This window comes from Emys orbicularis, chromosome 4 (assembly GCF_028017835.1).
Source record: "Emys orbicularis isolate rEmyOrb1 chromosome 4, rEmyOrb1.hap1, whole genome shotgun sequence".
In the NCBI taxonomy this organism is placed as follows: Eukaryota; Metazoa; Chordata; order Testudines; family Emydidae; genus Emys; species Emys orbicularis.
Window position 1 is genome coordinate 123,205,735 of NC_088686.1, and position 13,333 is coordinate 123,219,067.

A 13,333-nucleotide genomic window follows, 5' to 3' on the forward strand; every position below is an offset into this window, starting at 1 on the left:
TGCAAATGATCCTTCTAAACTCCAGGAATGACAGGATTCGCAGGGGCGGACTGGTTGTTTCAACGGAGCCTGCCAGCCCTCCTGAGCGGGACTGCGTGTATGTGGGGGCTATGTGACTTTCTGGCAGGGGGAGGAGGGTTACAGATCCCCTGCTGCGTGGCTCTGTGATCCAGGACAAGGACCGCTGCATAAGATCTGTAACTGCCCTCCCCCGCCACAAAGTCACAGAGCAACCAACTCCCCCCCCCCCCCGTCCCCCACAGAACATGAAAACCACCTCCCAGACTGACCAGGGTAACTAGTCACTGCACTGTGTATGTGCCCTGCTGCTGGACCTGCTCTGTACCCTGCTAAAGGTGACTGTCCTGTCCAATTACCAAGCCCCTTCCCCCCCTTCAGACAGACTCTCCCTCAAAAGAGCCAGACTGAAACAGTAATGAACAGAAACGTATTTTTTATTAACAACCAGACAGGAAACTGGGGGGTGAAAGTTGGACGGGGGCTTGGATGAGGCGGGCAGGAAAGGACTTTTCAAATTTTGGGGAATGACAACCTTCTGGTGCTTGAGCAGTCTGCAGGGGTGGAGTGAGAGTTTTCACGGACTCTGCCGCCCCTCCTTCTTTGGACTTTGGGCGAGGGGGGTATGGGACTTGGTGGCGGGGGAGGGCGGTTACTGATAGACTGCAGCGGGGCTCTGTCCTCCTGCCTCCGTTCCTGCAGAACATCAACAAGGCGCCGGAGCATGTCCGTTTGCTCCCTCAGAAGTCCAAGCAGCGTTTGAGTCGCCTGCTGGTCTTCCTGCCGCCACCTCTCCTCACGTTCCATGTGTGTCCGGTGCATTTGGGACAAATTCTCCCTCCACTGGTTCTGCTGTGCTGCCTGGGCTCGGGAGCAGCCCATTAGTTCTGAGAACATGTTCTCTCGCGTCTTCTTCCTCCGCCTAATGTGCGCTAGCCTCTGGGAGCGTGATGCCAGGCTGGGTTGGGAGACAGTTGCAGATGTGGCTGTGGGAATGAGGAAAAGGCAGTGAATTCCTCCGAAAGATAAATCTAGTTGTGAATCAAGAACATAGTCTTTCTCTGTGAACAAGACCATGAACCACACCTATCACATGCGCACTGAGGACAAGGTCGAATTTTCGAACCTCGCCTTCAGTGCCTGGGCTTTTGCACTGCCGATCTGGGAAGCGGGGCAGGACACGGTACTCTCTGTAGCAGGCAAACATGGTAAGCCGTAGACTTGTGGGTGCTTAAAACTTTAGGAGTACCACTGGCCTTCTTTTCACATTGAAAGCACTGCCAGTCTGTACTGCCAGCAATCGGCCAAGCAGGAACTCTGGCCCTGTCCCACCCCCTCGCGGATGTGCCAGGGAAAGATCCCTGTATGCTGCCCCTCTCCCGCCCCCACCGCTTGGCTGTAAACCAGCGGTCACAGTTCTGTAAAGGAACTTGTTGCAAGCAGTCCCAATACTAACAGTCCCCTACCTAATTCAAAGCAGGTCATCATGAGCGACATTACTCTCATGAGGATCCCGGACACCGAGATCCAACGGATGCTTCGAGAAAGCCTGCAGAGACCGGGGCCCTATGCCGCCATGCTATGCAAGGCACTGATACCAGAGTACCTGCTTGTCTCCTGGCGCGGGAACGTCTCGTACTTCGGAGGACCAAGTAAAGCCGCTCTCCCCAGGAACCTGATGAACAGGCTATCCCATTACCTGCAGGAGAGCTTTGTGGAGATGTCCGTGGAGGATTACTGCTCTATCCCAGGACATATAGACAGGATTTTCATCTAGCTGCAGTAGCAGGGACTAAAGAGTGGAGCAGCTTGGGCAGCACAATCATGCACAACCGGACACTGTTTGATTTTTTTTAAATAGTTGTTACTGATTACTTAAGCGCCCAGGGGGAAGAAATCATGATTCACAGATTGTTCTTAGTCTTAATATTCAAGTTTTGTAAAAAATAAAGGTTTATATGTTTAAAGCACTTACCGCTTGATCCTTCCCCTGAATCTGTGTCCGGGTTAAATGCTGGGGACGGTTAGTAGGGGATCTCTGTAAGGGTGATGAAGAGCTCCTGGCTGTCGGGGAAATCAGCTTGGTAAGCGCTGTCGACTGCCTCGTCCTCCTCATCTCCTTCCTCATCTTCCCCGTCCGCTAACATGTCCGAGGAACCGGCCGTGGACAATATCCCATCCTCAGAGTCCACGGTCAGTGGTGGGGTAGTGGTGGCGGCTGCACCAAGGATGGAATGCAGTGCCTCGTAGAAACGGGATGTGTGGGGCTGGGATCCGGAGCGTCCGTTTGCCTCTTTGGTCTTCTGATAGCCTTGTCTCAGCTCCTTGATTTTCACGCGGCACTGCGTTGCATCCCGGCTGTATCCTCTCTCTGCCATGGCTTTCGAGATCTTCTCATAGATCTTTGCGTTCCGTCTTTTGGAGCGCAGCTCGGAAAGCACGGACTCATCGCCCCACACAGCGATCAGATCCAAGACTTCCCGATCAGTCCATGCTGGGGCCCTCATTCTATTCTGGGATTGCACGGCCATCTCTGCTGGAGAGCTCTGCATCGTTGCCAGTGCTGCTGAGCTCGCCACGCTGTCCAAACAGGAAATGAGATTCAAACTGCCCAGACAGGAAAAGGAATTCAAATTTTCCCGGGGCTTTTCCTGTGTGGCTGGTCAGAGCATCCGAGCTCGGACTGCTGTCCAGAGCGTCAACAGAGTGGTGCACTGTGGGATAGCTCCCGGAGCTATTACCGTCGATTTCCATCCACACCAAGCCTAATTCGATATGGCCATGTCGAATTTAGCGCTACTCCCCTCGTTGGGGAGGAGTACAGAAGTCGAATTTAAGAGCCCTCTATGTCGAACTAAATAGCCTCGTGGTGTGGACGGGTGCAGGGTTAATTCACCCACTACATTCACAGTGCATGCTGGGTGTTCACCTCCCCATTCCCCTGTTACCCGTCCCAAATCTCCTGTACAAGCAGAGGAGCCCAAGAGGTGCTATAATTGTAAGTTCACTGGGCACCTGAGGAATAAGTGTCCCTTGCTGAGTGGAAACAGGCATCAAGTAACACATGAAGCTCCTGCTTCTCAGAGCCCAGCTGCTGCCTCTTTCCACACAGGATTTGTAAAGCTTGCTTCTGCACAACCAAGCAGTGAGCATATGCATGGTCTTAAACTTAATGGTAAATTACTCATTGGACTGAGAGATACGGGGGCTGAAATTTCTGTGGTCACGAGGGACCTGATCCAGGAGAAGGATTTGCTGTTAATCTTAAAGTGTAGGTGTCTTGGCATTTAGCCACCAATGCCATGAGGTGGTGTGCCTCAGTTTCCCCTTCTACACAGGTATGTCCCACTTCTTTAAAGGGTGGGACATACCTGTGTAGAAGGGGAAACTGAGGCACACCACCTCATGGCATTGGTGGCTAAATGCCAAGACACCTACACTTTAACAGATATTGCTGACTGCATTCTGCTAGCAATACTACACCCCAGCCTGTTTTCAGGCACCCCAAAACTTGCTAGTACACTTATGAATGACATTATATCGTTTAAAGGTACTGAAGGGTAGTGTGACCAAAGACAAACAGGGATTTTACATGTACTGCCTCCGCCATGGACAGTGTCCAGGTCTCTGGCAGTAAGTTCAGAAGGAGGGTGTGACGTTGCACCCCATGAGATTTTATGGAAATATGCTTATGAATGTATATATGACATAACTGGAATATGTTTTATGCTACATATGCCATGTAACATATCTCTGTAAAGGTTATGATCTACTGAATACATTCCTCCTATTTGTATGCATGTATCATTTTTGTTCTTGAAGTTAGGAATATTGGCTGTATATTTGCTTGATTTCTAAATAGCCTTAGTTAAGAATTTGGTCAGCTTCTTGAGAAAGGAATGTGCAAGTTAAGTGCCCAATCAAGAAGCACTTAATGGACAATGGATCTTGGAAGGCTCCAATCCACGTAAGAAGTCTACTTGAGGACGTTCAAGGTAGCATGTGAACCATGGCTGCTACCTGTAAGTTCTGAGTCATGCATGGACATGTGACTTGCCCATGTGACTCCAAGCCTCCATCTTGTAGCTGGAATTCTACACAGGGGGAGGGAGGGGTATCCACCCACAAGAGAAAGTCTATTTAAACCCCTGGGAGACCCCTCCATTTGGTCTTCAGCTGGCTCAAGAGATAGCCTCTCCACCTCCAAGGATACCTGAGAGAAACTGGAACAAAGGACATAACTACAGGGGGTGTGAGTGATTGCTGGACCCAGACTAGAAGGAGACTAGTCTGTAAAAGGAAGCTTAGTGCAACACCACTGAGGGTGAGGTTTTATCTGTATTCAGTTTTCTTACTGTATTAAACTCAGACTTACGTGTTTTATTTTATTTTATTTTATTTGGTAATTCACTTTGCTCTGTCTCTTACTACTTGGAACCACTTAAATCCTATTTTCTGTATTTAATAAAATCACTTTTTACTTATTAATTAACCCAGAGTATATATTAATATCTGGGGGGGGGGGGGGCGCAAACAGCTGTGCATACCTCTCTATCAGTGTTATAGAGGGCGAACAATTCATGAGTTTACCCTTTATAAGCTTTATTTATTTGGGGTTTGGACCCCATTGGGAGTTGGGCATCTGAGTGTTAAAGACAGGAACACTTCTTAAGCTGCTTTCAGTTTAAGCCTACAGCTGTTAGGGGACGTGGTTCAGACCTGGGTCTGGGTTTGCTGCAGGCTAGCAGGTCTGGCTCAAACCAGGCAGGGCACTGAAGTCCCAAACTGCCAAGACAGGAAAGCAGGGGCAGAAGTAGTCTTGGCACATCAGTTGGCAGCCCCAAGGGGGTTTCTGTGATCCAACCCGTCACAGGCAGATTATCCCACATTTGCCTACTGTTGCATTCTCACACCATTCTCTGCAGCATCTGGTTCTAGCCATTGTTGGAGACAGGATATTAGACTGGATGCACCTTGGTTCTGATCTGGTATGGCAATCCTTGTGTTCCTGTAGCTTACAGAGCTGAATCCATGATCTCTCTTCCTACCTTTTTGGTTTGCAGTATTTCGGTTTTTGTATTTCCTTTTCTCTGATGATATTTTAGAGGACCTGTACGGACACTGTCAGATATTTCGTTTGAGTGGTCTTATGAGGCTATTTAGAGCTGGATCACCCCCTCTACTTCTCTTACTGTTGAGAACCCAGATCCAGTGCCTCTCCCACAAGGTGTATGGGAGTGTGGGAGCTGTGCTCTGCACCACTTTCCCACAATGCCACAGAAGTCTCTCTGTTCTAAGCTATGCAGATCAAGTTCTCTCACTCTCTCTGTCTGTAGGGACAGGCTAAGCATGAGGGGATGGCCACTCCCACAACTTTGTCCCCCTCTAGTGGGTGATCTGCTTAAATGGTTGAAGTGTTATTTCTTCCAGCTAGTGAACTTGATCTGGGGGGATCACCTTTCTAGTGGTGAAAGTCCATAGTTCAAACCTGCTGACAGCCCAAGCAGGACTGGTTACATATTTAAACTCTGAGCCTCAGGCCTCTTCTGCATGAGCAGATCCTCTCTTGAAATAAACATGCTGATGAGAAAGCAGGTAGGTTTGGAAAGCCATTGACCTTTTCCTGCAGGTATAGTTGCTGTAGCACCTGTCCACATACCTATTCATTTGTCATGCTGGATGGTTTACAGTGGTAGCTGTTTAATTTAATCAGAAATAACTGAAAGGTGCCTAGTTGCCTGGTGGTAATTGCCAGAGGAACAGCATTATCACCATTACACAACTCAGCCCTCTGGCACTGTCAGGAATTATTTGCATCCCTCTCCACCATCAAGGCTGGGACATGAGTTGGTTTGGTTCAACCAGCATAAAGCAGCCAGTGAAGAGGTAGAAATGAACTATTTATTCTGACTACAGTTTCAGCAGCCAACTAGGTTAAAGGCTGCTCTCATTGTTGCTGAAGCTTGGGAGCTGGGCACAGAGTAGCTTTAATTACACAAAAGATCCTGTGTAATGGAGGGCAGCAGAAAGACATAGAGATGGGGGAGGAGGGAAGACATAAGCAGGAAGGAGGGAGAGAGAAAAAAGAGGGAGAGAGGCAGGGTAGAGGAGGAGAAAGAGACAGCTGAAGTGGCTATGAGATGGATAGACAGAGTGTGTGTGTGTGTGTGTGTGACAGAGAGAGAGAGAGATCCCGATGGAAAAGTCCTGTCAAATTTAATAAAAAACTATCACCTTCCTATAGGTTATTTTTGATCCCTTCTATGGAATTTTATATTCCTGCTTTAGCATTTGCTAGGATTGTTTTAAAAAATATCAGAAAGGATTTCACTCTCTCTATTAAGATATGTAGGGTAATTTCTGCAGAATCCTATTAAACGTCAGTAAAACCCTATTGATGTTATTCTTATGAAATTTGATAAAACTTTTTCAGATGTGTGAAAATGAGAGTGAAGAAGATTAAGAGATGATTCTATGGTGTTCAAGCTTACACCTTCTATAATTCCTCACTCAGCATGTCAGATTCTTAGACTCACTCATACTCATCAGTAAGCAGGTGTCACTTATGCAACCTTACACATCACCTGTGAATATGACTCAGTGAGTCTAGAGAAGTCTAAATTGGTGTATCACACATGCCAAGATGTCAGAAGGGTGTGGCAAAAACACAACTGACAGGAGGAAGTACGCAGGTGTAAATTAAACTAGGAGATGGCAAGGAAGTGCATCAAACATTGTCCTAATGTCCCGGAGTGCAATATTCCTGATGCTCCACCTGCTACCCTAGAGAGTGTAAAGTATGCTGTGACCAAGCAGCATGGATAGGGGTCATTAGGTGTGTGGCATGAGCTATAACTGGACCAACTGGTGTTTCCTCAGTGCTGTGAAATGAACAGCACAGCTCCAGAAAAAACTGGACTAGGGGAGCAACCGTGCACATAGCCTATGAGTGTATCCATGGTTACTGGCTTTGTTAAATCACATTCCTCACAGTCCGTTACACCAAGGTGAAATCCCTCACAATATGTGAGTAGCTGGTATGAGCGTGTGAGGGCGTGAGACGTCCCCTCCTTCCAGCTGCTCAAACAGGCGGCAGCATGTTCTGGGTGATGCCCCGTTAGCTGAGGATGGGGCAGAAGGTTGGGGCCAGAAGATTCCGTGGCAGTTGGACTTGGCAGTTGGAGGGGGGAAACAGGCAGAGGGATGTGGGGGGAATAAGGAGCTGGGGAAGGCGTGTGGGGGGGCCAGGGATGTGAGTGGGGAGAAAGAATGAGAGAACCCACCAGTCCCAGGGAGAAAAACAGATTGAGGGCTAGATTTTTAAAGGTGTTTAGGAGCCTACAGATGCAGAGAGGCACCTAGTGGGATTTTCAAAAGTGCTGAGGCACCTATTGGCATCTTCAGGCACCTGAACACCTTTAAAAAATCTAGCCCTGAGAAACCCGCCTGAGAAAGAAGTGATGCTGGGTTATTGCTTCTCTCCCTGCAATTGGAGGGGAGGGGCTTTGAAGGGCTGATGACCTTGGGGCTAAGAGGGTCATCATTAAGTACCATGATATTCCCTTCATCTTGGAGCAACTCCTGAGGGGAGCAGAATCTTCTGTTGCTGAATAGGAGTGATGAATAGGACCATGCGCTCCATAAGCGTCTTAGATTGTCTGGAAAGCTTACAGGCTCAAGTTGTTCATCCTTTCTCGGGCTAGGTGTGGTGGTGATTTTGATGTAAGTGTGTTTTGTAAACAAGTCCAGGCTTTGGAGAATCCAGGGTCCAAAGGAAGAAACTCAAGAATTGACCTTCCATGCCCTTTGGCAGTCTGAGGATTTGATCTGAAACATGGGAGGTGTCTTCCAGACTCCACCCTCGCAATCTTTCAGCTCATCAGCTACATTAGTATTTTTTTGTACCTTTAAGGCAAGGGCGTTGCTCAAATATTACCTGACTCAGGGCCACATTTGCAACTTGTCAGAGTCCAGCAGTGCACATTTAATTTGCATAAAATAGAGGAGATTCTAGTTGCTATTATTAAAGGAGTTCAGTCTCTTCTGAGACTGCAAACAATAGGCCCAATTAATGACATCTGTGGTGGTTGTTTTTGTGATGCGGACATGAATGTCCAGAGGGAGTTGGACTGAGATTCACAATTCATTTCACACATGCAACAACACAGCTGTCAGGTGGTAAGGATTTTTGGTCACTACCAAGCTATCTGGCTGGAGGCCTCTCTCCATTGGGAAAAGTTTGGCTGGAACAGGAGTACAAAATCTCTCTAGGAGTCACAATGCCAAGAAATATTTAAGTGACAAACTGAAAAGATAGTTAAAACATTGCTAAAAATTAGGGCTGTCAAGCGATTAAAAAAATTAATTGAGATAAATTGTGAGATTAAAAAAATTAATCATGATTAATCGCATTGTTAAACAATAATAGAATACCATTTATACAAATATTTTTGGATGTTTCCACATTTTCAAATATATTGATTTCAATTACAACACAGAATACAAAGTGTACAGTGCTCACTTTAATTTTTGTTATAAATATTTGCACTGTAAAAATAAAAGAAATGGTATTTTTCAATTCACTTAATACAAGTACTGTAGTGTAATCTCTTTATCATGAAAGTTGAACTTACAAATGTAGAATTATGTACAAAAATATAACTGCATTCAAAAATAAAACAATGTAAAACTTTAGAGCCTACAAGTCCACTCAGTCCTTCAGCCAATTGTTCAGACAAACAAGTTTGTTTACATTTGCAGGAGATAATGCTGCCCACTTCTTGTTTACAATGTCACCTAAAAGTGAGAACAGGTGTTCGAATGGCACTGTTGTAGCCGGCGTTGCAAGATATTTACATGCCATATACTTTAAAGATTCATATATTTCAGAGTAGCAGCTGTGTTAGTCTGTATCCGCAAAAAGAACAGGAGTACTTGTGGCACCTTAGAGACTAACAAATTTATCTGAGCATAAACTGTAGCCCACGAAAGCTTATGTTCAAATAAATTTGTTAGTCTCTAAGGTGCCACAAGTACTCCTGTTCTTTTTAAAGATTCATATGTCCCTTCATGCTTCAACCACCATTCCAGAGGACATGCATCCATGCTGATGATGGGTTCTGCTAGATAATGATCCAAAGCAGTGCAGACCAACGCATGTTCATTTTCATTAACTGAGTCAGATGCCACCAGTAGAAGGCTGATTTTCTTTTTTGGTGGTTCAGGTTCTGTAGTTTCCACATCAGAGTGTTGCTCTTTTAAGACTTCTGAACGCATGCTCCACACCCTGTCCCGATCAGATTTTGGAAGGCATTTCAGATTCTTAAATCTTGGGTCGAGTGCTGTAGTTCTCTTTAGAAATCTCACATTGGTACCTTCTTTGCGTTTTGTCAAATCTGCAGTGAAAGTGTCCTTAAAACGAACAACATGCTGGGTCACCATCCCAGACTGCTATAACATGAAATATATGGCAGAATGCGGGTAAAACACAGAGCAGGAGACATACAATTCTCCCACAAGGAGTTCAGTCACAAATATAATTAACACATTATTTTTTTTAATGAGCGTCATCAGCATGGAAGCATGATCTCTGGAATGGTGGCCAAAGCATGAAGGGGCATATGCATGTTTAGCAGATCTGGCATGTAAATACCTTGCAATGCTGGCTACAAAAGTGCCATGTGAATGTCTGTTCTCACTTTCAGGTGACATTGTAAATAAGAAGCGGGCAGCATTATCTCTCGTAAATGTAAACAAACTTGTTTCTCTTAGTGATTGGCTAAACAAGAAGTAGGACTGAGTGGACTTGTAGGCTCTAAAGTTGTACATTGTTTTGTTTTTGAGTGCAGTTATATAACAAAAAAAAATTACATTTGTAAGTTGTGCTTTCACAATAAAGAGATTGTATTATGGTACTTGTATGAGGTGAACTGAAAAATACTGTTTCTTTTGTTTATCATTTTTACAGTGCAAATATTTGTAATAAAATAATATAAAGTGAGCACTGTACACTTTGTATTCTGTGTTATAATTGGAATTGATATATTTTAAAATGTATAAAACCATCCAAAATATTTAATACATTTCAATTGGTTTTCTATTGTTTAACAGTGCGATTTAAACTGCGATTAATTGCAATTAATTTTTTTCAGTTAATTGCGTGAGTTAATTGCGATTAATCGACAGCTCCAAATGGGGCATGTAGAAGAAATGTGGAAACACAGGAACCTCAGCCCTTAGTTTATAAACTTACATTAGGATTTCCTATGCCAGATCAGTAACTCTGGGTACATGATTTGGACTGTTTGGACTTATCAGCATGTCACAGTGACATGACTTGAGCCTTGTATTCCCAGCATTACTTACATCAGGACAGATGACTGTTTCTGTGTGCGTCTATTTGTCTTTTTCTTTCTCCAAAAAACTCAGACCAGACAGAGAAGGAGAAAAAAGAGTAGAATTAAAAGAAAGATAACTACAGAAAAAGTGAGGAGAGAGCAAGAGAACTAAAGGAAAAGACTGACAGAGACCAGAAAGGAAAAGGCATCCAGTGAGAGAGAGACCAAGATGCTGTTTCTGATTTGTGAAGGGATGCTTCTTCCATCACAGGTGAAACCACACATTCACAAGTTTGGCAGAGATGACTTGTCTATGGGAGGTAGATTGCAGGGATTCATGCTCCTGAGATGAAATGTACTTGCTGTGTCATGTGTTACGGGGAGTTTGAAATATATGAATGAGAAATTAAAGACATTGAAGGTATAGATTAGTCCATATTTGGAGGGAAAGGATTGAAGCATGTGGAGATTTTTGAAGTCAGTCGGTAAATAGACTGAGCTTTTAAAAAGGATTGGTTCTAAAAACATTAGAGAGCAAGAGATTCAGGGACTGAGACCTAGACAGAGCAATTGGACATGGGAGGGAGAATGGAGATGAAGAGCTATATTTCCACTTAACTGTGTGTTCCGCTTATCTCAGTCAAGGGATTTCATTTCAGTGAAAAGCAGCAGAACTATCTTATTTAAACATACCAATTCTTAACCAGGCCTTACATGTCACAGGAGAAAATGCCTCAGTTGCCCTCCATCTCCTCATTCCAAACACATCATTACAGCCTCTTTTTCCAGAGCCCAGGAACTGAGTCTTGTCTGAATACTTAGCACACTCTGAATAGTATCTCTGGCATGACAAGGCAACTTCTATCAGATCAGACCAACAGTCCATCCAGTCCAGTACCCTGTCTCTGACAGTTGCTAGTTTCAGATTCTTCATAAGAAACTTTAATCCCTTTGTACTAGGCAATTATGCAATAACATTTCAAGGAGGAAGATTCTTCCTAGCCACAGGGATTTAATGGCTAGACACGAGTGTTTTCTATCTAATGTTCACCCCAGGTAAAGGCTCAGACTGGGTAGTGGTAGTGCTTGTAAATGATACTGACTGATCACATACATAGCCCTCACCCTGAATACCAGCTCTGACTGGATACCTAGTGCTTACCCAGGTACCAGGTCTGGCTCATTATTGGTCTCTGGACTGAAGTATTTTAATATTTTTTGTTGCTTGATTTGAGGACAAAACTAAATCCAGTTTGTGTGATGCCACCTAGTGACATGTTCCAGCCCTTTGAAGAAATTTAAAGCTGTTGAGTTGGCACTGCTCTCCGCAGCCAGGGGACATTGGGCTGGAACTGACCAGCTATACAAGCCCAACAAACAGAAGATAGAAAGTCCCATTGTGTTTCCACTGCTGGACTGAGTTTTACATTCCAGAGTGGGCACTGGATGAGCCATGTGGATTACAGGGTCAAAGTGCAGGCTGGCCTGAATGCCAACAGAGCACAGTTTAGTCCCCTATTTCCCACACATGTACTTTATATTTCTTTGTGCAGTATCATTCCTTTCTTTGACCCTTAGGTGAGGTGCTGGGAATGGGATTAATTTTGTTTTGTTTTCTTTTCATGGGTCCTTAACTGAATATCTAGAAGACGGGAACTAAAGGATGCATCAGAAAAATATTTCACTGTAGAACTGTTACTGAAAATGACAGAAAATGTTTGTCTCACAAACCCAAAACATAGATATTTTATCAAGCTGGGACACCATGTAACCCAGTTTAGTCTTGTGGTGTAGGTGAGACCAACCTTTGTTATAACCTTGATACTGAAACATTCTAAACCCCTATAAAGACCGGAGGCCTTTGATTGGAAATAGTCAATACAGCAACAGCTCAGGAATCTTAAAAGGTGGATGGGGTAAGAACATCTATAAAATCCCCTCGTGTACAGGTCTTTAATGTGAACTCCTGCTCCCTGATTTGTCTCAAATGGATGCCACGTACTGAAGACTGCTGGGAAATTTTTGCATGGTATAAGAAAAGTGCTACAAAATGGTAAAACTCAGATATTAATTTTTCAGAGGCCAGGGAAGTAATACTTATTATTTGAGGAACCAGGGACACTGGTGCAGTCATTAAAGGAGGACATTGTCCCCCAAACACTTTACTATCCTGGGGACTTCTCCCTCAGTTCAGTTGCAAGACTAATTCATTCTCACTCCTGGTCTCGCCAACTTTTTCTATGTCGTTGTATCACTAGTCTGGGGATTGTCCACTCTCTGTGAGGCCTGGAGAATGTACTCCTGCTGTTAAAAAAATTATGACATTAAAACTACTTGGATTATTTTCCTTAATTATGGACTATGTCATGATGATTTCTGTGAAGAAAGGCCCCGGTTACTGGCAATTGCATCAGATAAAGGTCAATACTGATGTAAATATTAACTAATTTATTAATGAGAACTTCATCTTCCTTATGTTCTGTGAGCATCAACAGCTGGAACAGGTTCACCTCCCACCCGTCAAACTTTGCTTTGAAATCTGAAAAATTTAGCAAATCGACTCCTGACTGCTCAACTTGGCGAAGTGTTAATGCTTCACTTCAAGTTAACTCTTAGAACCCAGAGGACATGAACCACAGTGAAGTATGATACCCATCCTCAGAACTCTGTCTCCCCCCATGTAGTTTGGCTGCCTCCTGGTGGATGATCCACTCCTCTTCTTCGCCTCAAAAGACCCGACTCCCTCCAAACTCATTAACTTTCTCACAATACCCCACTCTCTAACTGTTTCCTTCTCTCTCCCTTTCAGCTGTCCACCTGATGTCAGCTCAGATGGTTGCCTTACAAAGCCTTGCTGACATGTTCGTGAATGAGGTCAGGAACTGCCATGAGACAGGTAGGTTGTGTCAAGCTTTCCTGCAGGGGCTCATAGGCATGAGTACCAGCTTCAGGGCTGACTGTCAAGAACCAGGGCACAA